The 27,426-nt window shown below is 42.0% G+C and overlaps 1 protein-coding gene and 1 long non-coding RNA gene across 4 annotated transcripts in view; one reads left to right on the top strand and one right to left on the bottom strand.

Annotated features, from left to right (window-relative positions):
• Positions 1 to 14,617, bottom strand: part of klhl13 (kelch-like family member 13) — a 234,681-nt gene extending 220,064 nt beyond the window's left edge. Inside the window, exon 1 of the mRNA XM_048604950.1 lies at positions 14,509 to 14,617. The gene's annotated coding sequence lies outside the window, so the exon portion shown is untranslated. The remainder of the gene's footprint in view (positions 1 to 14,508) is intronic.
• Positions 14,618 to 14,950: 333 nt separating this feature from the next.
• The window catches only part of LOC125484810, a 14,423-nt gene continuing 1,947 nt past the window's right edge, over positions 14,951 to 27,426 (top strand). The window contains exons 1-3 of one of the 3 annotated variants that reach the window (XR_007263632.1): positions 14,951 to 15,057; positions 21,639 to 21,774; positions 22,186 to 23,560. This is a non-coding gene — a long non-coding RNA (uncharacterized LOC125484810). Of the gene's footprint in view, positions 15,058 to 18,518; positions 18,562 to 21,638; positions 21,775 to 22,185; positions 23,561 to 27,426 lie in introns of those variants that run through there. The other 2 variants (XR_007263634.1, XR_007263633.1) reach the window with 2 other exon arrangements.

Consider the following 27,426-nt stretch of genomic DNA (forward strand, 5'->3'; position numbering starts at 1 on the left):
CTGGACCCTTCTTCAGAAAATTTCTGAAGAAGGGTCCAGACCCGAAACGTCAGCTTTCCTGCTCCTCTGATGCTGCTTGGCCTGCTGCGCTCATCCAGCTCTACACCTTTTAACAGGAAGTCCTTAGGTTACTCAATAAAAGATGCAGCTATCGAGACTGTTTCACTATGTATGACTTCTTTGTGATTGTTACAAAATGCACTTTTAATAAATGCATTCACGCTAAATATGTGTGCAAATTGCCCTTAAATTACGATACTACTGACACACAAATAAGAAAACAAAAAAAGTTGCTTTCTTTTGAAAGACTTGACTGAAGCAGAGCTGGAAAGATGAAGAAAAAGTAAATCTGCAGTAAACACCATGCTATTTACTATCCAAATCTGCAGTGTATTGAACCTGAACTAAATGGCCAAGTTTATGTTATGATCTGGTTAGGGACTAGTAACTTACAGTAAGTGTAAAGCAGACAAAGTTTGAAATCTAAAGTATTTACTAAGAGAATAAAGCCATAAGAAAAATAAAGCCACAAGATTCAAAATACAATGCCAAATACAATGTCTGAAAATAAAAAGAGAGCTACTGTAAAGCTGATAGGTGAAGATGGCACTGAAAGGGACAAGTGCAGTAGAAAATAAGCTCAAAAATTACTTCAGGCATCTTTGTCAAACACTGGAATGCAATCCATTGCAGTGGTTGAAGATGAGTGCACTGCATTTTCCTTGGCTTTTAAAGCTGGCAAAAAGTTGCCTGTGCATTTCAGGATTACCTGTGCTTGCAAGATATGTATTGTCCAAAACTGGCCTTACTGTTAATCACCTGCCTACAAGGCTGACACGAGAGCACATAAACATGTTAACTGTTCTGAACAAAAGCCAAATTTGAGTTAAAATGTCTCCTTTATTAAGCTTAAGTCACAATTGATTTTTCCTTTTCTAATCAGTTTTTTGCACAGCTCTGAGATTATATAAAGAAAAAAATCTGCAGAAAAGCAACTTTTATTTTGGAAAGATATAAGCAAAGTTTGAGGATCTTATGTAAGCCTTTGACAATTGTTCCTGAAGATTTACCCACTCCTCCTTTTTACCTTTGGGGAGTATAATTTACTAAAAGGCTAAAATAAATTTGTCAGTATTTTATTTGAAGTGAACACACCTGATAACATTTAAGCAGTTAAACAATATAACTTTTAAAGTTTAAACAGACTTTTTTTTTAAAACCATATTCAAATCCCAAATCCAGAATTCCTAAGATGGCAACCTTCTGTCTATTGTGCAGTTTTGGTCACCTTATCTGAGGATATTCTGGCTAATGAAGATTTACCAGACCGAGGCTGGTGGAACTGACATATAGGAGAAACTTGATCAGTTAGGAATATATTCAGAGATAGTAGGAACTGCAGATGCTGGAGAATCCGAGACAACAAGGTGCAGGGCTGGATGAACACAGCAGGCCAAGCAGCATCATAGGAGCAGAAAGGCTGACGTTTCGGGCCTAGACCCTTCATCAGAAAAGGGGGAGGGGAAGGGGGTTCTGAAATAAATAGGCAGAGAGTGGGAGGCGGATAGAAGATGGATAGAGGAGAGGAAACAAACAGGTCGAAGAGGCGGGGATGGAGCCAGTAAAGGTGAGAGTAGGTGGGGAGTTAGGGAGGGGATAGGTCAGTCCAGGGAGGACAGACAGGTCAAGGGGGCGGGATGAGGTTAGTAGGTAGGAGATGCGGGTGCGGCTTGAGGTGGGAGGAGGGGAGAGGTGGGAGAAAGAACAGGTTAGGGAGGCGGGGACGAGCTGGACTGGTTTTGGGATGCGGTAGGGGGAGGGGAGATTTTGAAGCTTGTGAAATCCACATTGATACCATTGGGCTGCAGGATTCAGAATCCCCTTCCCCTCCCCCTTTTCTGATGAAGGGTCTAGGCCCGAAACGTCAGCCTTTGTGCTCCTATGATGCTGCTTGGCCTGCTGCGTTCATCCAGCCCTGCACCTTGTTGTCTAGGAATATATTCACTTGACTTTAGAAGATCGAGGGGACAATTTCATGGAAGCCTATAAAATTCTAATGAATTACGTAGGGTAGATATAGAGAAGATGTTCCTGATGTCCAGGAAATCCAGGCGGTCACAGTCTAAGGTCACATGAGGGGGAATTTCTTCACCTAGAGAGGTTCTCAATCTTTGGATTCTCGATCACCAGAAATTGTTGAGGCCAAAACATTGAAGACTTAAGAAATTTGTAGATATAGCTCTTAGGACTAAAGTGATCAAAGGATATGGGGAGAAAGTGGGAACACTAAATTGGATGATCAGCCATGATCATACTGAAAAGCTTGAAGGGCCAATCCTCCTCCTATGCTTTTACAATTCTCCATAACTGACTCCAACTAACTGACCCTTGAACTAATCTAGGTGACCTATCAAATTTCAAAATCTTCCTGTCCTTGTTACTAAGCAGAATCCAATACAGCCAGCAGTGGAACATCTTGTGCTTACATTTTTCTCACAGGCTGCCAGCCCACACAGAATTGGCTCAAAAGGTAGAAAAGAGTGCGATGGTGGAGGGCTGTTTTTCAGACTGGAGGCCCATGACCAGCGGAGTGCCACAAGGACTGATGCTGGATCTACTGCTTTTCATCATTTATATGAAATGATTTGGAAGTGAACATAGCAGGTATGGTTACTTAGTTTGCAGATGACACCAAAATTGGAGGTTAGTGGACAGTGAAGAAGGTTACTTCAGGGTACAACAGGACCTTGATCAGATGGCCAATGGGCCGAGGAGTGGCAGATGGGGTTTAATTTAAATAAACACGAGGTGCTGCATTTTCGAAAGACAAATCAGGGCAGGACTTATACACTTAATGGTAAGGTCCTGAGGAGTGTTGCTGAACAAAGAGACCTTGGGAGTACAGGTTCATAGTTCCTTGAAAGAGGAGTCCCTGATGGACAGGATATTGAAGTCGGTGTTTGGCCTTTATTAGTCAGTGCATCCAGTATAGGAGTCGGAAGGTCGTATTGCAGCTGTACAGGGCATGGGTTAGGCCACTTTTGGAATACTGCATGCAGTTCTGGACTCTCTGCTGTCGGAAGGATGCTGAAAGGGTTCAAAAAAGATTTACAAGGACGTTGACAGAGTTGGAGGGTTTGAGCTATAGGGAGAGGCTGAATAGGCTGGGGCTATTTTCCCTGGGGTGCCAAAGGCTGAGGGGTGGCTTTGTACAGGTTTATAAAATCATGAGGGGCATGGATTGGGTAAATAGACAAAGTCTTTTCCCGGGGGTGGGGGAGTCCAAAACTAGACAGCATAGGTTTAAGGTGAGAGGTGAAAGATTTAAAAGGGACCTCAGGTGGTGCGTGTATGGAATGAGCTGCCACAGGAAATGGTGGAGGCTGGTACAATTACAACATTAAAAAGGCATCTAGATGGGCATATGAATAGCAAAAGTTAAGAGGGATATGGGCCAAATGCCAACAAATAGAAGTAGATTTATTTAGGGTATCTGGTTGGTGTGAATGAGTTGGACCGAGGTGTGTATTTCCATGCTGTACAACTCCATGACTCTATAACACAAATGTACACCAAGAAATGGATGTTGCTGTTTACAACAGTCAATATTAAATTTTCATGTCATGTCACATGAGTATTAGAATTTATAATACTATCTTACTGTACATTAGCAAAGCCCTCTCTGAGGATCGCCACCTTGTTGTGGTGGAGAAGCCTGTGTGTACCAAGGAACCCAAGAGCTAAACTGTCTGGAAAGTAGCACCTGGCAAGGTCACCCATGATGCTTAGGTCAAGTGGGAACTTCCAGACAAACTGTGGTTCACGGAGACCTCAAATGGCAGAGGATGATAAATGAAGTTAAATTACAGCATTGCAATAGTGGCAAAGACGAATGAAGGCTGCAACAGAGAAGGGCTGTCAGTCGACTTAGTCTCCATGCCACTGGGCCTCGACCCCTATCTGCCAAGGTCCAAGTGGTGGCCAGCTGTGCACCAGCCTGCCCATGATAAAAGATCACCCAGTCACACAAAGGCATCCTCCCAAGAGGTACCAGTCCTATTTATATCCCGGACAAAAGTCTTATGGCTATCAGCTGGGGGAAGGGACAGGACTGTGATATCTGGAAGCCTCTAATCACGAAGTGACACATTAGGTGTCGGATTCCGTCATCTTGCTCCTGGACAAGGCAGATAGAACATTTTGGCAGCTGCGCCCATGACTGAGAATCCCTGTTTAGGATCCGTTCTGCTCACCCCAGTAGGCGAGGGGGCTGGAAAGGATGCATTAAAAATAGCCTGCCTCAAAACTCCTGGCTGGATTACCGCATCCAAAGGGATCACCCACATGCAGTCAGAAACGAATAATAAACATTGGAGCCTGGAATGTAAGAACTCTGATGGACCCAACTAACAGTGATTAATCTGAAGGAAGGACTGTGATCATAGCCGGAGAACTGAAGAGATGCCAGATCAAGCTAGCTGCTCTTTCTGAAACCCGCCGTGCAAACAATGGACAACTGAAGAAGGTAAAAGGTGGTTACACCTTCTTCTGGAAGGGGAAGGCTGCTGGTGAGCCCAGAATTCAGAGTGTTGGATTCGCAATTAAGAACCAGCTCATCAGTTGCCTCTCTGAACTTCCTGTGGGGTCAATGACCGACTCATGACCATTTGCCTGATGCTCATTAACAACCAGATGGCTACAGTTATGAGTGCTTATGGCCCAACCCTTGACTCGAAGGAAGTAGTAAAAGGAGACTTTTTATGCCAACCTTGACACACTGTTGTCAAGCATCCCCAAGAAAGACAAGATAATTCTTATTGGACACTTCAATGCCAGGGTTGGTCGAGACCACAATCTTTGGAATGGCACCAAAGGAAGGGAAAGTACGAGCACCATCGATTCCATGGAGTCCTTCTTCTCGCAATACAATCTCACCATCACAAACATATGCTTTCATCAGAAAAAACAAATTCAGTGTATCTTGAAGGCACCCACATTCAAAAACAGCATCTCATTGATTATGTTATTGGTCCCTGGAGCGAATATCAGGATGTGAATGTCAGCAGGGCTATGACTGGCTCAGATGACTGCTGATCGCCTTATCCATTCCACAATGCCCAAACTACACAGAAAGAGACAGGTTCAGGAGAGGCAAACCAGGCCAAGATTCAACATTGCACAGATGACTCAGTCTCTATGCAACATCTACAAGCCTCATTTGCAAAATCCTACCCTGGGAATACCCAAAGGACATAGGAAAACACTGGAGTCTACTTAAATCAACCATACTAAGTAAATGCAATAACATCCTCGGGTACAAGTCCAGAGACAATCAGGACTGGTTTGATGAGAATGACGTGGAAATTGAACAGTTCATCTCCAAGAAAAGGACAACCTTCCATGCCTGGCGCAAAAAGACTGACTGCAAAAAGGGCCTATGCCAAAGCTAAGGCTGGCTTCCAAAAGAGGGTAAGGGAGCTCAAAAACAAATGCAGGACTGATAAGGCCTTGCAAATCCAGCTGCTGGCAGATGCCAATGGCACAAGAGGTTTCTTCAGTGCCACGATGGCGGTATATGGTCTAAACTACCAGTGGTCTAAAGACAGACAAAAACTGCTCAAGGACAACAAGGCAATAAACACCCACTGGAAAGAGCATTTCCTCAAACTCCTCAACCATAATACCAATGTTAACTTGGAAGTCTTCAACCAAAACTGCAGAAATCCACGCAAGGTGCCATGGAAGAACCTCCCAGTACAAGATGCCATCAGGAGCTTAAGAAACAACAAAGCTACTGGACCTATGGGATTCCTGCAGAGATTCTAAAGGAGGGTGGTCCACAGCTCCATGAACACATACATGCTTTGCTCTTGAAGATTTGGTTCAAAGAAGAACTCCCCTTGGAGCTCATGGATGCTCCGATTGTGACCATATTCAAAAAGGGTGGCAAGGTTGAGTGTGGGAATTACAGAGGTATCTCCCTTCTATCAACCACTGGCCAAGTGCTCGCACGTGTCCTTGCCAATAGGCTTCTGCCGTTACCTGAAGAAATACTCCCTGAATCGTAGTGTGGCTTCTGCCCGTCCAGAGGAACAACAGACACGATTTCACAGCACATCAATTACAAGAAAACTAATCAGGAACAGAAACAAACACTTTACATGGCCTTTGTCAGCTTGACTAAGATCTATGACACAGTTAACTGCCAGGCTGTCTGGCAGACACTGTCACAAAGCATGCTGGCCTGATACATTCATCAGGATGCTGAGGCTGCTGCATGATGATATGTCTGGGACAGCGCTGAGCAACTATGGATTAGAGTCTAAACCTTTCACCGTGGAGACAGGGGTTCAAGCACGGTTCATCATAGCACTCACCCTGATCAACATCTCCACTGCCATTATCCTCCATCTCACTGGCCAAAATATGCCCACAGGAATTTAAATCATTTACTGTATGCAAACATGCTGTTCAACCTTAATAGGTTCAAGGTCAAGGGCAAGGTCTCCACCACCTCCATCCTGGGTTTCAATATGCTGATGTAGCATACTGTCAGTGTAGCACTCCCTGTGGAAGATCTTCAGTGCATCTTGGATGGCTTTGTCAAGGCTTACAAACCCCTACGTCTTACCCTTGACATAAACAAGACTCAAGTACTCAGTCAACTACCATCCAACAGTCCCTCCATCCCACCTACAATAAAAGGTCAACAAGCATCCCCTTAAAAATTTGCATCACTTCTCACACCTCGACAGCCTTTTCACCAAGGCCAACATCGATGCAGAAATACAACACCCTCTGAGTTGTGCCAGTGGAGCCTATGCCTGACTCAGAAGGAAGGTGTTTGGAGACAATGACGTACAGGCTCAGATTAAACTCCTGGACGACAAACTTGTTGTCCTTCCCACACTGCCATATGGAGCTGAAACATAGCCTACCTACAGTAAGCACCTTAAAGCACTGGAACCATACCAGCAGGGATCCTGACAAAGAATCCTGTGGATCACCTGGGAAGACAAGCACACTAACATCAGCATCTTGGAAGAGGTCAATATAGCCAGCATCACCACCACAATCATTCAACAGCAACTCTGATGGACTGGCCATGCCATCCAAATGCCCAACTCACGCCGCCCAAAACAGATCATGAACTCTCATCTGAAGGAAGATCAACATGCCTCTGGTGATCAAAAGAAATGCTTCAAAGATAACATCTGGACCAACCTCAAGAAATTCTATATCAACATCAACAACTGGGAGGACATGGCTACAAACCGGAATCACTGGAGAAATGTCACCCAGCAGGGCACTATATGCCATGAAAATGATCTTGCAGCACCGCTGAACAGAGGCGATTCTTGCGTGAGGAGAGACAGAACATCAGGAAGGCCCACCCACTATTACCAGCCTGCAATGCCCACACTGCAAAAGAATCTGTGGATCCCAGATTGGCCTCTTCAGCCATCTGAAGACCCACAAATAGACGCCCTTATGGAGAACTATCAGACTCAACCTGTGTGATCGCCAATATACATAGATATGTTATCAAAGCAAGATAATCTTGTTATAGTTTAAACCTCAACTATAAGTACGAAATGCCAAAGGCATTACACCTAATTATTCAGAACATTACCTTTAGATGTCATCAGCAATGAATTACTTATCACTTCAACTTAAAAGGCTTTACTCAAGATGGCTTGGCTTTACAACAAAGGAGAAACATTGCACGTGCTATCAAATTCATTATTAAAATCAACTTCCTTGCAGTTCCATTCTCTGTACTACTTCTGCTTTACTTATATTACTGGAAAAGCCATAACTGCTATTTCACAGTAACTTAAAACAAGAAGTGACTGAACGCACTCCATTGTATCGCATGTTCCTACAGATGGTAATTGTTCAATTCCATAATAGGGAGAATGATAGCACTTATCCCATACATCACAAAATCCATCTCTCAGATGGCTGATCTCAGTCTTTTTTTTGGGAAACCCAGTCTCACTGCTGTTTATTCAAAAGTATTTTTTGGTTATTCAAATTACTAAGTATTCATTAAAAAAAACCCAAGTACCAATAAATAAAACAGGAGGGGTTATAAGTTCATACAAAAAAATTCAGCTTAAATTATTTTGAATTAACAACCTGAAACTACATTTGAAAATTCCAGTACTGCGGAAATGAGCAGCAAATTGGTCAGCACAAAAAAAAGGCAAGGTAAAGGACACTAAGAAGGAAGACATTGGAGGAAAGAGAATTTCAAGATCTTGGTCTACAAAGCAACGCCACAAGTTCACGACTGCCACTGTGGACCTCCTCCAAACCCATGGGTATCATGGTATCATTTGTAGAGAATGATGTTTGTAAACAGGGTGAAACTTGGGGGCTATCTAACCTGCTGAAGTTTTGTTTCAAAGATTACAGGGTGAGACTTCCCCTCTCACCCATGACAATAATAACTCAGCCACAAGCTCTCGGGAGATCCAAACCACTATGCACCTGCTTTTTATTTGGGAGTTGGCAAGTGCACTGTTGTAAGAGGCAAAGTCTGAGATTTGGTAAATAAGCTCCAAACAAAGTCCCACAATGTGCTGCAAAATCAACAGCAGACTGTACTTCAAAAATTCTCTAATTTGCTAGAACTCAGTTGGTTCAAAGTCTTGACAATCAGTTGTCATTTCATTTGCTGCTGAAACTTAAACCATGTGTGTCTGCAAGAGGACTTTGCTCAAGATGGCTTGACTTTACAAAAAAGGAGAAACATTACACGTGCTATCAAATTCATTATTAAAACAAGTAAATAATGTCAGTGACTAAGTGTATCCCTATTTTACGCAAAAAGGGGAAACTAATTAGTAAGAGATAGTAGGAACTGCAAATGCTGGAGAATCTGAGATAACAAGGTGTAGAGCTGGATGAACACAGCAGGTCAAGCAGCATCAGAGGAGCAGGAAGGCTGATGTTTTGGGCCCAGACCCTTCCTGAAACATCAGCCTTCCTGCTCCTCTGATGCTGCTTGGCCTGCTGTGTTCATCCAGCTCTACACCTTGCTATCTTAAACTAATTAGTAACACCAGTATTGATGGATTGGTTGAAAAGTGTAGAAATAGCAAAAATTGTTGCTTGCACAGAAAAGAAACAATATTAGACAATTATGTCATTGTCCAAACTGGTTAGCCAATAACAACCAAATAGTGTCACAAATCAACTTAACGATTGAAGATACTGCAACTACAAACCGATCTGAACCCAACTTTGAGACATAAAGTGTCAAGTTCACAAGCCCTTCCTTACTGACATTGAAGAAAAACTCATGCATTGCTTAGCTCTTTTCACATCCTTGAGACATGGCAAATTGTTTTTCAACAGCAAAATATTTCTGAAATGTTATTACAATTTTGATATAGAAAACGGAGATACAAATTTGTGCAAGCTGTCACAAACAACAATGAAATCTTACAGTTAAGATGCTGGTTGAGGGATAAATGGAAGCCAGGACAGTAGGGAGAACTCACCTGCTCATCTTCAAATATCACTGCAGGATCTTAAGTACCCACCTGAGAAGGCGGACAGAACCTTGGCCTAATGTCTTGCTTGAAGTATGGCCCCTATGACAGTATAGTTCTTTGCTGTCTGGATTTAACTTGAATCACAGCCTTCAGCCTCAGCAGCGAGTGTGCTAAATATACTGAGCCAGCAGTGAAGCTGACATGAGTCCCCAGTGCTTTATCTTTAACATTGGTACTCTCATAGCTTTCGTGAACTTCCTCCGCCCTAGCTCTTACTACCCCCCGAGCCCTACAAATAACATTGACCCAAAATTTATTTTGCTTTACTGAAATAAAAGCAAATTACTACAAAAGCAAAGCTATAAATCCCAGCAGTTCACTCCTCTATCACTCCTAACACTTCGTCATTCTTAACACTTCCTCACTCCCCGATGGGACGTTCCCATGCAATCTTAGAAGGCATATCATCTGCCCATTCAGGTCTCTTACCTTACCCTCCAAGACCCCAAACACACCTGCCAGGTTAAAAAGCATTTTACTTGTCCTTCTTTTAACCTAGTCTGCTGTAGTCTCTGTTCACAATGTGGTCTCTTTACAAAGACAAAACAAATGCAAACTGGGTGACTGCTTGCAGGATAACTCCACTGAGGTTAGGGAACATGTTCATTTGCTCTTAAGGTAATAGTGACTTCAGTTTGCAGTTTGTTTTGGGTTTTTCAGGGGGAAATGTCAGCTCAAGAAAAAAAAGCATTGAGTGAATGCTCAGAAAGAAACCAGTTGCAGCTGCACCAGCCTGAATGAGAAGCCTTGATGTGGAGACAAAAGTAGAGAATATTGTTGGGATCAATGGAATAGCATGAGTTTGAATTCTTCTCCTGGTGCTTGTACTCTAAATTTTCCAATTTTTTTTTGTCGAGTATCAGAGTTTTTTTTAATATCCCTTAAAAGTATATTTGCAAGTCTTTGTCAATGTTCTCAATAACTGCTCTCAACAGTTTTAAAACAAACCAATGGGTTTATCAAAGTAGGTTTCAATCTAGGATTTGGCTTGTCCAACATTAACATCAGTTGGGATCGCAACACTGGAGTGCTTAACATGTTTCAAATTCTCCTACATATCCTTAAATCTTTGATTGTATAAGCCAGAGATACAGAGAAATTATTTAACAACTAGAACTGCTACAGATTTCAGAACAATGCTGGAACTAAAGACATCAGCTGTTTCTTACATAATATGTGGCAGTCACACTCCAAATGTTTAAATCACAAAAAGAAAAGAATTAAGTTCCCATCCGCCAGTTACAAAAATAGATGAATACTTCAGTGGTATTTAAAAAGCACAAAACTGAAAATTAGATACATAAAAAGGGGTTAAGCCTGTCATTAAACTACTGAGAACTGATAATTATTGGGACAGAGACTCCTCATTTCAACTTTTTAAACAGTAAAATAATACAGTACTGACATCTAAAACAATGACAAACAAAAATATGCAAGACTGATGACTCTTTCCTGATTAAAAAGGCTTTGAGGAAAGCAACTGCACATAAGAGAATGTCAGACCAAACAATACATTTGCCTTGCAGAATATTTGTACACCAAGATCCCTGTAGATGTTTAGCTGGTCCCATCAGGGTGTACCCACTTTATTAGAGACTCTAGACAACAAAGGGTGCAAAGAACAAATTCCAATTCCCAGTTTTAACCCACAACTGACACTATTTCCTGATCTGCTTTTCCCCTTCAGCATGGGCACGATTCCACTGGTACCAAGTTAAAGAGATATTTAGTCAAATGACAAAACCTTTCATCATGAGGTAGGTTTTAAGCAACATCTTAAAGCAGGAAAATTAGGGATGAAGGCAGAGAGGTGTAAAGAGGGAATCCTAAGCTTGACACTGCGGTAACATAGAGAACAGCCACCAATGGTGCTGCAATTAGAATTAGGAAGACATATTAAATAGCAGAGCAGGTTTGATGGGCTGATTGGCCTACTCTATGTCTACATTTTATCTCACAAGAAACCAGAGTTACAGGAATATTTATCTCAGAGGGTTACAGGGCTACAGGATGTTGTGGAGATTGGGAGGGGTGAAGACATGAATTAATTTGCAAACAAGGCTGAGAATTTTTAAATCAAGACATTCCTAACAAAACAATGCAAGTAAGTGAAGAGTGGAGTGAGGGGAGCAGTGAACAGAACTTGGTGCGATCTAAGACACAGACAGCAGAGTTTCATCTTCCCTCAAAGGTGAGATGAGAGAGCCCAGATGCAAGTTGGAACAGTCACATTGAAGGGTGAAAGGCAAGAAAGTGGGTTTCACCAGCAGACAAGCTGAAACTGGAACACATTTAGGCAATGTTACAAAAACTGACTTAGACTTCCTATGTGATGACATGAAGCTGCTCTTGGAATCAAATATGACAACTAGGTTGTGGGAAGGTTGGTTTAGTCTCATGCAGTTGCCAGGAAAAGAAATGAAGTCAGCACCTATGGAATGGAGTTTGGAGTGTGGTCCAAAAACAATGGTTTCAGTTTTCCCAACATGTAACTGGAGAAACTTTCATTCATCAACTGCAGATTAAGTGCAGAATAACTAAAAGAGAATTTGACAGCAAAGTATTGAAAAGATGGAAATATTCAAAATTATATGGGATTTGTGCAAAGTAGATTGTTCTGTCAATCCAGAAGGGTGAAAAACCAGACAGCACCAATTTATGGCAGTTAGCAAGACGACCAAAGGCAACATTAAGAATGCAACATCTACGAGTGTGGAGGAGAGAGGATAAATCATAGCTTTATCAAAGACAATTGGATAAACACATGAAAAGAAAGGCTTTGCAAATCTACAAGGAAAGAGCATGGCAGTGTAATTTTTTACTTGTTCCCACATTGTGGACATCGGTGATGAGGTCAACAGCTATCGCCCATTCAGCAAGGCCTTGATGTGGCAAATTAACCATTCTCTGCTTTAACTATTTCACCATCTCATGAAAGGGGGATAAAATAATTTCAGAAATTATTTTCAGCACAATTATGTCCATTCAAATTGATCCACAACAGATCATTGCATGGTCCAAATCTCAGACTGGCATTTGTGAGTGAAATAATTTGAGTTTTTTTTATAACAAGAGAAACTACAAAATTACAGTACAGGCCCATCCACACTGAAAATGAGAAAAGGCTTAACCAAACTGGAAGAAGGATGAACGGGGGCCTCCTTGAATGGGAAACAGGAACACGTAAACAAATGCAGGTAAAAGCAGAGTTACAATCAGGAAAATCGACCCATGCAGGAAAAAGAACACTGCACTACAAGTCTCTCAGCAAAGCATCAAACATCAAATGAAGAACAGAAGAGCACTGATGTAGCTAATTAGGGTACAAAATGGGTTGCAGTCTTGAAGATGTTTCATCCTAATTTTGTGATTTTTGTTTGCCTCCTCATTTCATGTTTGCATTTGTTATTTCTATCTATACTAAATGAAAAGTTTTAAAATCTTGAACATAAATGTGAAATTATCGTGATATCTCAGTTGTCAGGATTTCACACCACCTTACAATAATTGATACTACAAAAGCAAAAGTCGTTCTCATCAGGAGTTCAATCACTTAATATCCCTAGTCCACAAAGTAGTAGAGTCAAAATTCAAAACATTGATACTAAACAAAAGCATCACTTACTGACACAGCAATCTTGCCACAAACTGGGGAAAAAATCTTGAATTATAACACGAGATTCCACTGTAATCAACGACTTAATGTCATTCAGGTGTATTAATGAGGGGAACTGGGAAGGAAATTGTAAAATGTTTGGCCCTGAAGGCTGCCCTCACTGAGGCACGATTCTTTTTTGTACTTCAGTCGGATGTATGAAAAGAACATCTGGGTTGCATCACGTGACAACTTTCCCAGAGCCAGAATGACCCAAGGAGTTTACAGCGTTACAACTGTCTATTGTAAAGTAGGAACAGATTATTTATATACAAAAGGAAAATACAATCAAGTGAAAAAAAAACGTGATCCAAAATCATCCACTCTTCAAACAGGAACCACTGAATAACCAACAGGAGAAACACTTCCTAACTAAATAAGTGATACTCAGGTCAATTTGAGCGATATCAGAATAGAAGCTACACATTTATTTGCACCACCTATGAATTTCACATTTTCCCACTTGTTTCAAGTCTTGCATTGTTGCACATATTCTCAAGTCCACAGTGAGTCTGATGATGGTCTCAACAAAAAACAGATTCAATAAAGTTAATCTCAATGCATTATAGATGAAATAAATCAAATTACAGCCCTTCGAAACATCCTCAACTATCTTGCTTAACTAGATCTCTCATGAAATAACACAAGGACACAGTGAGTCCATTATTTTTATTAATGTTTGTCTCTCATATGCATCACTACACTAACTACACACTGCATGTACAAAACCAGTCATGTTCCAGATAGTTCATAGAACCATCACAAGAGATAACTTGCATCCTCATTTAGTTTCAAAAGGCAATAGGGCAACTCTTCTCACAAAATATAATACGAATACGTTCAGAAAACACATCAGCTCTTGCTGTGATCAATACATCAAGGAAAAGGTCCAGACTCACTCCAACGGGGGAAGCTCTGTCATGCTGCCGCTGGAAGGAGGTTGTAACTGCAGCGTGACATGTTTACATAGGTGATCGCTGTTTTGAGAACTGTTAAAGGAGGAAGGTGGGATCACAATGTGGGACAAAAATATAGAGCGGACCCGGGCTCCCGTAAACCTCGTGAGGACAACACAGCAAGTTGTGAACGAGTTGAGCTTCGAGAGAAGCCGCTCACTGAGGCCGGAGACCCGCTCTGACTCTCAGCACTTCCCCTCTCAGCCGAAAGAAGGGGCAAGCTCAGCCTCAGGCCGACTCGCACTCTCCCCTGCCAGGGAAGCCCAAAAGCCATCCTGCCCCCAGATCCCCCGTCCCCGCTCAGACAGCCCGCCATCAACCGTTTTTTTACCTCACTCAAACCCGGCCGTCGTCCTGACACCGAGCGCCCGCTCGTTCCCTCACCCGCCGACCGCTCCAGCACACCCCGCCCGGCCCGAACAGTCCGCGCGCGGGGCCCGCCCCCACCTTTCCCATTGGTCATTCCGCGCTGAGGTACTGCCCACGGAGACTTCATTGGTCACACCGCAAAAGCGTGGGTCCCGCCTTCGACACTCTCATTGGCCACCCGTACAGAGTACCCGCCCTCAACCTGCCTCATCGGTTATCCCTTGGAATTGGTCTCGCCCCTGGAAAAGCATTGGTCATCCTGAAGCGAGGTATTACCTTCAAACATTCTCATTGGCTACTTCCGGGACAAGACGCCGCTTCCTGCATACGAATTGGGTATTCTAGGGTAAGGCCGCGCCCTCTGCACTCTCATTGGTCTTCCGTACCGGTGACCCCGCCTATCGCTATTCCCATTGGCTGGTCCTACGGCCACGTGTCTTACCTGGTGTTTGTCTCCCTATAAAAGCTGACGTCTTCTTTCCTCCTGTCCCAGTCCATTTGGCGGATTTGGGTAAGTAGGTTAGAGTTACTGTCTCAGGCCTCTTGCTGAAGGTGAACAGGCTCTGGTCGCTTATCAAACCTTCCTTCCTAATGCCTCGAGTCTATGTAAATCTTACTATGTGTAAGAGGTCTTTGGCTTTTTTTTGTTTGGATAGCCAAAGTCCGATGATTTCTTTATTTGCGTAAAGTTGTACAGCATAGAAACAGACCCTGCGGTCCAACTCTTCCATGCTGACCATGCTATATAAATCTTGTCCAATTTGCTAATATTTGGCCCATATCCCTCTATACCTATCCAGATGCCTTTTAAATTTTGTAATTGTACCAGCATCCACCACTTCCTCTGGCAACACATTTCACACACCATACTCTCCATGAAAAAGCTGCCCCCTATAGGTCCCTATTATCTCTTCCCCTCTCACCTTAAACCTATGCTCTCTAGTTTTGGATTTTCCCACTCTGGGGGAAAGACTTTGCCTATTTACCCTATCCATGTGCCTTATGAAATCTCTATAAAGTCACCCCTCAGTCTCTGACTCTCCAGGGATGATAGCCCCAACCTATTCAGCCTCTCCTTATAGCTCAAACCTGGCAACATGTAATCTTTTGAGCCCTTTCAAGTTTCACAACATCCTTCCTGTTGGAGGGAGAGCAGAATTGCATGCAAAGCTCAGTGGCTGAACTCATGTCCTGTACAGCTGCAACATGACCTCCTGACTCCTATAGTCAAGGTGCTTGCCAGTAAAGGCAAGCATACTTTGATATGCAACTGTACAGAGCTGAACTGTTTTAGTGACAATGTAGACAATTTTTTATGAATAAAGTATATTTTTAAAATAAAATTTTTGGCTGCTGTGGGCCCTATGTCTTGTTTGTTAGGCAGGCAGGTTCAGAACAGCCACTTGTCCTTCCAACTTTCCTTTAGCTGTGCTAATGTTTAGATCCCTACTTGAATCAGGGAAAGTTGAGCAGAAAAAGTAAATGTAGTTTCACTGAATATTCAAGTGATTCACACTTGGAAGTAGATGGTGAGATGGTGAAGGTGTAGACTCTTATGTGACTGTAGTACTGCTGATTGTGTAGGTTTGTATGAATAAACAGAAATAGCTTCAGTAACTATTTCTGGTAGAAGCTCAACTTGTTTAGTTTCTTCTATTGAAATAGAAGATACAGCAAATGGTCTTGTATTAATGAGATATCTATTGGTCATCTGAAGCATTTGCAAGCCCTTGTTTTGCTGAATGATCTGTTATACCTGCTTTTTTTGTTCTGATATAAAAGCCAGGAGATGTTTTTCTCATTTATAAGGTTAAAGTGATCTGATTTGAGTCTTGAAGATCTTAACAGGAAAAGACAGGGTGGATATGGAGAACTTACTTCTGTTGTTTGGATCCTAGAAACCTGGACCTCAGTCTGAGAACTAGTCAGACAAGGAGTGGTATGGTGGCTAAGTGGTTAGCACTGTTTCCTCAGTGCCAGTGACCCAGGTTTGATTCCACCCTTGGGCGACTGTCTGTCTGTAGAGTTTGCACATTCTGTGTCTGCGTGGGTTTCTTCCCACAGCCCAAAGATGTGCAGGGTAGGTGGATTGGCTAGGCTAAATTGCCTGTAGTGTTCAAGGATGTGTAGATTAGGTGGGTTATGAGGGATGGGTCTGGGTGGGATGCTCTGTGGGTTGGTGTGGACTTGTTGGGCTGAAGGGCCTGTTCCCACACTGTAGGGATTCTGTGACCACTCAAGGGATCTATTAGCAATCACTTCCATAAGTAAAGGGTGGTAGATGTTTGGAGCTCTTGTCCACAGACTGCAATGGATGCTAGATCAGTTCATTTTAAATTGATAACTTTAAGTGAACCTGAGGAATGTCAGATCAGTCATGATCCTTCAAGTGGTGGAGCAGGCTTAAGGGGCCAAACAGTCTACTCCAGTTTCTATTTCTTATGGTCTTATCAGTGCTATTTCCTTGTTGGTTTTGCTCAAATTGGTGTCCTCGGGCTCTTGATCCTTCTATCAATGACAATAGTTTCTTTCTATCTGCTGTGTCCAGATGTCCTGTTTTTGTACACTTTTTTTCTAACCAAAGCTTTCCCAAAGACCTGCTTTAATCTATCCATGTAACTGAATCCTCTCATTCCTGGAATATTCTCAGAAATCCTTTACCTGTGACTTGAGCAGGTCAGAAACTAGCTGCAGCAAATAGCTTGTGTAGCTTCCCCACTGCTTGTCTACCATCCTCATGACGTAAGTCAGGACTCTGTTAGAATACCTTTCCTGTCTAGATGAGTGCAGCTCCAACAACACTCAGGAAGCTAAACACCATCCATGTCAAAGCAGCCAACTTGATTGGGACCATATCCATCACCTTCAACATGCACTTTCGTTGTTGCAAAGTAGCAGCAGTGTATGCTGTCCACAAGATGCACTGCAGTAAATCATGAAGGCACTTTCAACAGCCTTAATTAGCTGGGCTCAGCATCACATGCAAATTCCTTCCAAGATGCACCATCATGAATCGGCAATATTTCACTGTGGCTTTGTCAAAAGCCTGGAAAGTCCTCCCTAATGGCAATGTGGGTGTTCTTGCATTACATGCACTGCGGCTGGTCAAGAAGACACTTCACCATCACCTTCTCAAGAAACAGACAGTAAATGCTGGTCTTCCAGCCACGTCCACTTTTGTTGAAGGAATTAAAAAGTTACTATACTTTGAGCTGATGGCAGTGCTTCCAAGATTTGGTTGCAGTATATGTATAAAAACAAACATGTATTTGTCATATACTTTGCAACCTCCAGGACATCCAGAATCACTTCACAGCCAATGAACCACTTTAAGCTGTGGTCTCAACTCTGCACAGCAAGGGCCACAAACATATATAATGGAAAATCAGGAAAAAAATTGTGCTTTAACTGGCCCTCCAACATAGAAACAGGAGTATTTCTTTCAGTCCCTTGGACCCTTATTAGGTTTCAATTAGATCATAGCTGATCTGTATCTGAGCTTTGTATTCCAGCCTTGTGCACGTATCCCTTGATAATCCTATCTGCCAAAAATATATTGACCTCATTCATGAAACCTTTGATTGTTCTCCAACATTTATTGTTGTGGGGCTTGAAGGAGGTTTCTCCTTAATGTTTTAAACACCTGGATTGGATTATCAGCAAGATATTGAGAATAATGATCTCTTGTGAAGGTTTCTTCTAGTTTGAAATTGTCAAGAGCTGCAACTGTCCTTCAATTGACCTCCAGTTTTGGGCAAGCACAGAACTGTTAGATTAGGTGACGTTTATCTCTGTCTAGTACCAGCCTTTGTTAGAGCACTCCAAGATGAGACATGCCAGGAAATATCTGATTTTGTGACATGACTATTTTCATGTAAATCATGTGTTGTGTAAACAAAAATATTTGACACAAACCTTTCGCAGAGGCCAGCTCTGTAAAGCTTGCTTGCTGGTGGATATTGAACGTCTGTGGTGAAGACAAATATTAACATGTACATGGTGATTTGCCTTCAAAGTAAGTTTTCAATATATTCCTGGCATCTTAAGTCTGTTCTTATCAAACAGCAAAACTATTTCTGTGGAGTGTGACAGTTCAGCTCTTGCAGAAGCCTACTGATAAGTGAATACTTTATCTACCCACTGCAAATTCACACATGTTTGCATACCATTTTTTTAAACAAAAGTTGCTCACTGCAACGATGGAAGTTTGTTTCAAGTTTGCAGAAATTTTTGATGCTAATCTTTTCTTTATTAAAAATGAAAGTACAAGTTCTTGGATAAACAACACATTACTATCCAGAACGTTAGGCTGTTTAAGAAGTTAAGACCCTATGCTGTTGGAGATAGTATGGATAGAGGACTGCCGAACTAATAGAAGTTGAGATAAGAGAATCATTGTCAGGATTGTGACCTTCACTAGATGAGCCATAATTATTTACAATATATATTCCTGACTTGGATGAGAAAAGTAAGTGTACGATAGCCAAGGTGGGAAGGTAGAAGTGGTGAGGATGACACGATGAGTCTGCAGAGGGATATAGGCAGGTTAGGTGAGTAAACAAAAACTTGGCAAATGGAATATAATGTGGGGAAAGGTGAGGTTTGCACTTTGGCAGGAAGAATAGAGCACTGGATATAGTTTAAATGGAGAAGGACTGCAGGGTGCAATGGAACAGAAGGATTTGGGAGTCCTCATGCTTGAATCACAAAAAGCTAGCAGCCAAGTTCGGCGGTAAATGGAATGCTGGCCTTTATTTTGAAAAGAAATAGAATAGCAAACATTCCTTACTTTTTTTATAGAACTTCCTATTAGTTCAAAAGAATTTATTCCTAAAATCCTGTACCTAGGTAACTTTGTACCTAAGGTGGCACTGTAAGACGTGACTTTGTAAACTTTTCACTGCACTTCTGTGAGTACATGTGACAATAAACCTAATTCTAATTTCAAGATGTAGGGGACAGAATAACTATAAGCTTAATGGTATAGATAAGACTTAAGCCACTTGCTCATTAATAAGCAAAAAATATGGCCAATAATAGTGAAGAAAATTAAAGTGAATGAGCACACAGCCACAAAAGGATTTGAACAGCTTAATGGAAGCAATGATTTAATATCAAAATTTAAGATAACCAAAATGCCAACTAACAAAAATGATAATAGTATTAGGTATTAGTGGAGCTTGATTGGACTGAATAATTAAACAACTAACAAGATTGAGGCTACACAAATGTATGCGTCCCTAATGACGGGGGACTCTAATACATCAGTGCAAAATAGAAGGCCGAAGCTTTGCAATCTCCTTCAATCAGAAGTGCTGACTGGATGATCTATCTTGGTTGCATCCAGTGGTCCCTGGCATCATGTGCCATTTGTCAGTCAATTCAATTAATTCCATGCGATATCAAGAAATGGTTTGAGGCACTGGATAATGAATAAGCATTCCAACAACATCCTAGCGATAGTACCAAAGACTGTGCTCCAAAACATGTCACACTGATAACTGAGCTGTTCCCAATACTGCTACAACGCTGGCATTTACTTGATAATCAGGAAAATTGCCCAGGTACATCCTGAAGACAAAAATAAGAACAAATCACCCTGGCCAATTACAACTGCATCAGTCTACTCTTGATCACCAGCAAATTCATGGAGGAAGTTGACAACAGTGCAATCAAGCAGCAGTTGCTCTATAATAACCTGCACGTTGATGCTCTGTTTAGGTTCTGCTAGGCCTGTTCAGATCTTGACTTACTGCCGCTGGAAAATCCTGGAACTCCCTTCCAGGTTTGTGGCACTTTGTCCCCTCTCCATAGATTTCATGACTTCAAGAAAATAACTCCCCACCATGTGATCCATTATAATTAGGGATGAGCATTAACTGCTGGCTTAGCCAGTGATGCCTACGTCCTGTGAATTAATAAAAAGTTATTATTTTAACAGAGATTGGTACCTATTTGAACAAATAGAGGGTATTCAGTAGAGTATATACATCTGCTTTGTTGCGTTAACTCAATGTTGCCAAAGTTGCAATTCTTTCTTGAGGATTTTCCTGCCTGATTGATGCTCTGTAACTGTAAAGCTGAGAAAATATTTTTTGTTTTGTGAAGGATTGACACTCACTGCATATCAGGCCAATCCAAATTCACAACTTGACAGAAGGTGAGTGCACTTTGCTCCAGACTGACCAAGAAGGCTGTGCCACCAGACAAAGTCAGCCTGGATGGATAGCCACTCGAGCCAATGTAGTCTCCAGCGTGAAAAGAAATATCCAGCTGTCATATAGTTAATTGTCTCCTGAGCTCTGCAAGAGTAAAATGCCATGATTTTCTCTCTTGCATCCTCACCATCACTCTAACTCTGCCACCACATTGTAACATCACCAAAGCTAATGGACTCTCGCTATTGGATGCAGCATCCCCATTCAACGGCTCTCACTCTTATCATCCTTCCAAACGATTAACCCCTCCTGACCTTTGCATTTCCTACTCCCCGTAGGGACATCTCAGCCCCTTTCATGTTCCTGCACTGTCATTGATGGCTCTTCCACTCAGCTTTGTCTCAGGTCAATCCCTTCTCTTGTTTCACGCAAAAGACATTGTCACACAGCAGGTCCCAGAGGGCAGAGATGGCAGCAGAGATTTGAACAGCAATGATGTACTACTGAGCTTGTACAAAACCTTGGTTAGACTACATGGGATTACTGTGAACACTCTAGTCTCTACAAGGGCCCTAGAAAAGTTTGCAAAAAAAGTTCTAACCTGTTTCTATAAATTGAACGATCATGAAAGTTTGAAAAAGCCAGAGCTCTTTTTGCCTGAAGAGACAAGTGACCTGATGGAGAAACGATTTCCTGGAGCAGCTCGAGAGAAAAAATGTCCACTTACCAGAAAAGTCTGGGCTGTTGGCTCAAATTAAAAATTCGTTGTAATTCCTGCTACGAAAGTAGAAACCCAGCGATACTGAGACTATGTCAAGACAACCAAGTAAACATTGTGCTGTGCTACACGCTCTCATTCCCAACACTGACTCATTAAGATGCTCAAGTTTCTACATTTTATGTGCAACTAATAGCCTCTCTCTTTCTGATGCAGGCCGCAGTGGCACACACACAACAAAGAAGTCAACCCTTCACTCCATCAGCTCCTCCTCCACCACTAAAGAGACAAGACACATTCCTCCGAGGACAGCTGTCTGCTGCTCCCTCCAGCAGCTCAGACCTTCCGCTCAGTGAGTTCTCCATCTCATTTATATTCCGGAGCACATTCTCATGAACACATCATAAGCACACAGCTCCACAAATGGTTGAGGAAGAAATGCCTCATGCAAATGGCACAAAGCAGACTGCCAGAGATCAGGCAATTGCTCAGTACCTGGTAGGAGATAACCCCTCCATTGTGTCAATTATTAATAACTTCATGAAAATGCACAGACAGTCATAGGAGCAGCAGGCAGATTGTCAGGGGCATGGTCAATTGCAGCAAAGAAGGGAGGAGTAAGCAGTAAAGTGCTGGTTCCAACATATGTCCTTCTGGCTGTTTCCATGGGCAGGTTAGGAGCTACACGGAGACCAGGTACAGCAAAATGAAGATGAGGGGTTGCTGGACTCGAAACATTAATTCTGTTTTTCTCTCTCCACAGATGATGTCAGACTTAGAGTCGTGGAGATATGCAGCACAGAAACAGACCCTTCAGTCCAACTCAGACATCCTATATAAAACTAGTCCCATTTGGCCCATGTCCCTCTAAACCGTTCGTATTCATATACCCATCCAGATGCCTTTTAAATATTGTATTCGCACCAGCTTCCACTACTTCCTCTGGCAGCTCATTCCATACACGCACCACCTTCTGCGTGAAAATGTTGTCCCTTAGGTCCCTTTTATATCTTTCCCCTCTCACCTTAAACCTATGCCCTGTAATTTTGGGACTCCCCCACCCCAGGGAAAAGACCTTGCCTATTTACCCTATTCATGTCTCTCTTGATTTTATAAACCTCTATAAAGGTCACCCCTCAGCCTACTACGCTCCAGGGAAAATAGCCCCAGTTTGCTGAGTTTCTCCAGCCATTTCTGTTTTTGTTACAATGAAGTGCTCAGTGATTGCTGGAAATGCCTGCAGACTTGCACTCCATCACTTTAGCACTTTAATAGTCAGCAAAGCAGGGGGTAGGTAAGGGATGTTGGCTTCACTTACAGTGCCCCTTCCTCTCACGTAGGCAGGATGGTCGCACCAGGCATCCAGGTGGCACTGTAGCCACAGAGAAGTCACCTTTCAGGATATCCCAGATCCTTCCACCACAACCATGCCTGAAATCACTAACGTTGCAACTGAGGAGGGTAAACCTGATTTTGGTCAGGGGACACTCAGCATGTCTGAGCTCTCTAGCCACAAATAACCCACAGTCATCCATCCAAATCTTGAAGACCACCAGGGTCCACTTCAGCGCAGGCTCCTTCCAACCAAACCGCAGACCCTAAGGTTGCACCAAGACATAGTGGAGGGCAAGGAGAAAAAAATGAGATGAGGGCACATAGTTAGCATAGATGACACATCATTGAAAATACAATTTCACATCTAAGTATTTTTGCATTTTCAATTGTCACATGCCTGATCAACTGTAATTTGAGCTGTAGGACTAGGTTATATGATGACCATGTCAATACTAAGTAGCCCCTTCATTCATCTCAAGGAGAGGCATTGCTTACCTCTGAGAAGCAAAATGCAGAGCAACATAACTTCTTTCAGTTCTTATATTCACGAGTGCAGCCACGACTTAACACATTAATGAGAAGATCATTAAGGCCAAAGCCAAGCACCTTGTAATAGGTCCTTTCCTCCATCATGCTCCACACTTATGGCCACTTTTTACATGTGACTATGTAATTATTCATGAGCGCACACACTTCTGGAGGCAAAGATTCATTCTAACTACGAGTTTTACAAGGGAGTACACAGTCATTCAAGGATCGGCAGTGTCCAATAATCCTTTAAAATCAAGACCCTGCCTCATAAGGTGAGGAAAGATGCTGTATGTGCAGCCTCTTACTTTGGAAGTTGGGGTAATGTATTTCAGCATCACTTGCTCGTTCAGCAGGATATGCAAATTCACTGATGTGGAAAGTTGAATGTTAATGGAAGGATCAAAAGGATCTGCACCAGGATCCCTCTTAAACTGATACTAATCATAGGCGAACTCAGTACACAGCTCTCTGATACATTCGTAAGTTAAGCCTCAGAAACAAACCTTCCTTTGCTTGACACAATATTATGTTACCGTCAGATCCAGGTAAGATTCCCAAATTGGTTACAGCTTCATGATCCTTAGTTTTGCAGATTGTTTAAGATTTTATCATTCTGACACATTTTGATCATGATTGAAATCCAGAATTCAGTGTGTCCTTTGTCCTTTTGAACTGGTTTGCAGCACTTGGAGTTAGATATGGTCGTTACCTGCGAGTCAGGGGTAACTAGGGGATAATTCTTTGACTATGAACTTCACAACATGTTAACCTTCAAGCCCAGCTGGCACACATGGGAATTTTCAGTCCCACCAGTCCACTCCAATGGAATTTAAACTAGCTTTTTAACTCCAGATCTTTGTGTATTCCTGGACAGTAAAACAGACATGTCTGCAATCGATTGCTTTCTGCTGAGAGGGGAGGGATAGTCAGCACTGTCCTCAGTATCTCTTCTTATTAAGTCTCCTATTTCAGTTTCTCTAATAATTTACATTAGCAATATTTCATTGGCTTCACATGAGACTTTACCAGACAGTGTATTTAAATCTGAAGGTTTTCTGGAGCATCCTCCAAAATAATAGTCCTTCCAAACACATTTTGGAATCAAAGGCACAGAATATCTAGAAATGCTTTAGATTCTGATATGTCATTGTAATACTAACCGGCTGGGGTTACCTTGAAGATCCCACCTTGCCACCCTTGCCCCTTGTCTGAGGTGTGATGACCTTCAGGTTAAACCAATACGTCGCTCCTTAATGAGAGAGCAGCCCTGTGGGATTTTTACAAATTTACTTCCCCCAAAGAACAAATAAAATGCGATCCAATCTCGTTTCAGTACACAGGAGTATGTTTTTTTAAAAAATTAAACATAAACAAACAGGTACACTCAGACAAACAATCATTCCTCTTAGCCTTAGTCAATTATATTTTTGGTTTTAACCAGGCCTTACAAAGTTCTGGACAGATCGGCTGCATCACGTTTGATTTCCCGGCAATGTGGGTGGTTTTTATTTGGTACAATTGAATGAACAAGCTCCAATGGAATAATCTGGCATTCTGGGTCTTAACTTTTTACAAAACGGTTAATGGGTTGGGGTCAATTTAGCCTGTTGTCTCTCTATGCATTCTAGACACACCTCTCAAAGTGTTTGGGAGTAATAATCGATGAGGCTTTCCTTCTCTATCGTGGAGTATCATCTCTGATATTTGTTTATCCATTTTTAGAGAAATACCCAATTGGTCTCTCTTTTGCAGATTCAACTTCTTGAAGTGGAATCCGCTGTCACTCACATCAATGGCTTTTGTAAATGCTTGTTTAAAGTTTGGAGTAGCAAGCACAGGCTCACTTATTAAATTAGTTTTCAGATTTTCAAAACTGGGTTGCCATTGTGCAGTCCATACGACCTTGCTTTTTTCTTGAGTAGGTCTGCCAGTAGTACAGTGACTGTACTGATATTTGGGATCAACCTTTGGTAGAACCTATATATTGCCTGGAATCTCATGATTTCCCACTTTCTTGTGAGAAGAGAGAAGTAATTTACAGCTTATACTTTTGCACCCCTGGGCAAGGCTCATTCTTCATCCACTATGGGTCCTCAATAGGTCACTTGAGCCTTGGCAAATTTACTCTTTGCAAGATTGACCTCTAGATCAGCTGACTGTATTTTTCAGAACACATCAGTCCCGTTCAGTCCCACTAATCCACCCCAGTGCATTTGAAACTAGCTTTTTAACTCGGGTCCTTGTGCATTCCTGAAGAGTAAAAACAGACATTTCTGCAAGAGGGGGCTTCCTGCTGAGAGGGCAGAGATAGTTCAGGCCTGTCCTCTTTATAGCGTCTAGTTAAGTCGCTTCCTGTTGCAATTTTGTTGTTAATTTGCATTTGTAACTTGTACAAATTCTTCAGAACCTGTCAGACACTTCAACCAATAGGTTATAAATGAATTTAGCCAGGTCTACCACAATATCAGAACGGTCAAAACACTACAGACAAAGTTGATACCGATGCAAACTGTCATTACTGTAAGACTTGAATACTAAGACTGCTCTTACTAATCCTGCCCAATCCCCTTAGTCGTTATAGTACTTTCCAGAATCTCCAGTTTCCAATTGGATTCATTAAGTCATTGTTTTCTCTCTCTCTTTCTCATTCCGGACAATCAGTCAATCTTTGCCTTTGCCACATTGGTCACTTCTTTGACTCCAGAAAGTCCAATAGATTGACCTGCAGGCAAGCCCCATTTTTATACCTTTTTGGGTGATTTTCTGCAACTGTCTACAGTTCTGGTCAATCAGGGAAACTTGCTTAATGGTTTGAAACATTGTCAATCATTTGTTTCTTTATGTGGCAGCGCCTGGGTGCCTTTCTGACTGGTTTTTGGTTGAAAATAAGCATTCTTCCTTTGTTTGGTTGAACTGTTGACGAGATATATCCTTTTTATGCTATGCTTATGTCATTAGCACCTGGCTGCTGTATTTGCACTGTCTAGTTTCTGGGTTTACAACTTGTAGAGCTTTACTTGGCCAACATGTCTCATACCCACCATCCCTTGCTGTTGGGCCAAGTTGACAATCTACTTATGTTTTAGCAGCTGTGAGGCTGCTCCACAGCATTCCATTGGCTTCACACAAGACTTTGCCAGACAGTCAGTAAATTTAAATCTGCAGTTTTCTGTAGCAGTCCCCTGTTTAAATAACACATTTTGGATTTAAAAGTAAATATATCTGTAATCGAGGACCAATCACCATAATGTTTCCCCCAGAAATTTAGGGAAACTTTTTAGTTTTTTTCAAGTTTATTTTTTTCTGTGAAAATTTACCCAGTTGAGTTATTTTATTTAATCCGTGGGTTCAAAAGGATACGGATTTGTTAGGACCAAACCTTGGGCGAGGTTTCCCAATTTGTTTCAGTTCCAGGAGGTTACCCCAAATCATTAAGTCTCCAAGTGAAGAGGGATGAACTGGCTCCCTGTCTTTATTCACCCACCCTCTCAGTTCGTAGCAACTAGGTCAATTTGGAAAGGATCTCTTCCCTTGTGGATAACGTTTTCCTGGATCCAAATGAATTTGTTTTAAAAGGAACTGATTTAACTAGGCTTTCTTGAATTAACAGAAAGAGAGTTTAGTAATTACTGCACAGTAGAAAAAGTATTACTATAACACTGATTCCAAATAAGAGGTAATTCCAAAGAAAACAAGTTAAAGAAAAGTTATAAAAACCGAAAGATCTGCGGATGCTGTAAATCAGGAACAAAAACAGAAGTTGCTGGCAAAGCTCAGCAGGTCTGGCAGCAACTGTGAAGAAAAAAATCAGTTAACGTTTCGGGTCTGGTGACATTGAGGAAGTGTAATTGAATGGCAGATGTATGACATCATTGAGATTATGGGTACCTGAGTAATGCAATTTCCCCTTGAAAGGCCTTACATTGCCTAGAAATCCAACTGCCCCCTCCCCCTCCAAAACAGACAAAACAAAACAGACTTAATCCACCAACTGAGATTATACTGGCAGCCACATTTCATCTTTATTGCACAGTTGAAATTTGGTTGAAGGTGACAAACTCTCTTTTAGGCTTCCCACATTCTGATCTAGCTCTTGCAAATGACAATGAATATTGCCCTATGTTCACCCACCACCACC

The sequence above is a fragment of the Rhincodon typus genome, chromosome 14 (genome assembly GCF_021869965.1).
Source record: "Rhincodon typus isolate 14 chromosome 14, sRhiTyp1.1, whole genome shotgun sequence".
Classification (NCBI taxonomy): domain Eukaryota; kingdom Metazoa; phylum Chordata; class Chondrichthyes; order Orectolobiformes; family Rhincodontidae; genus Rhincodon; species Rhincodon typus.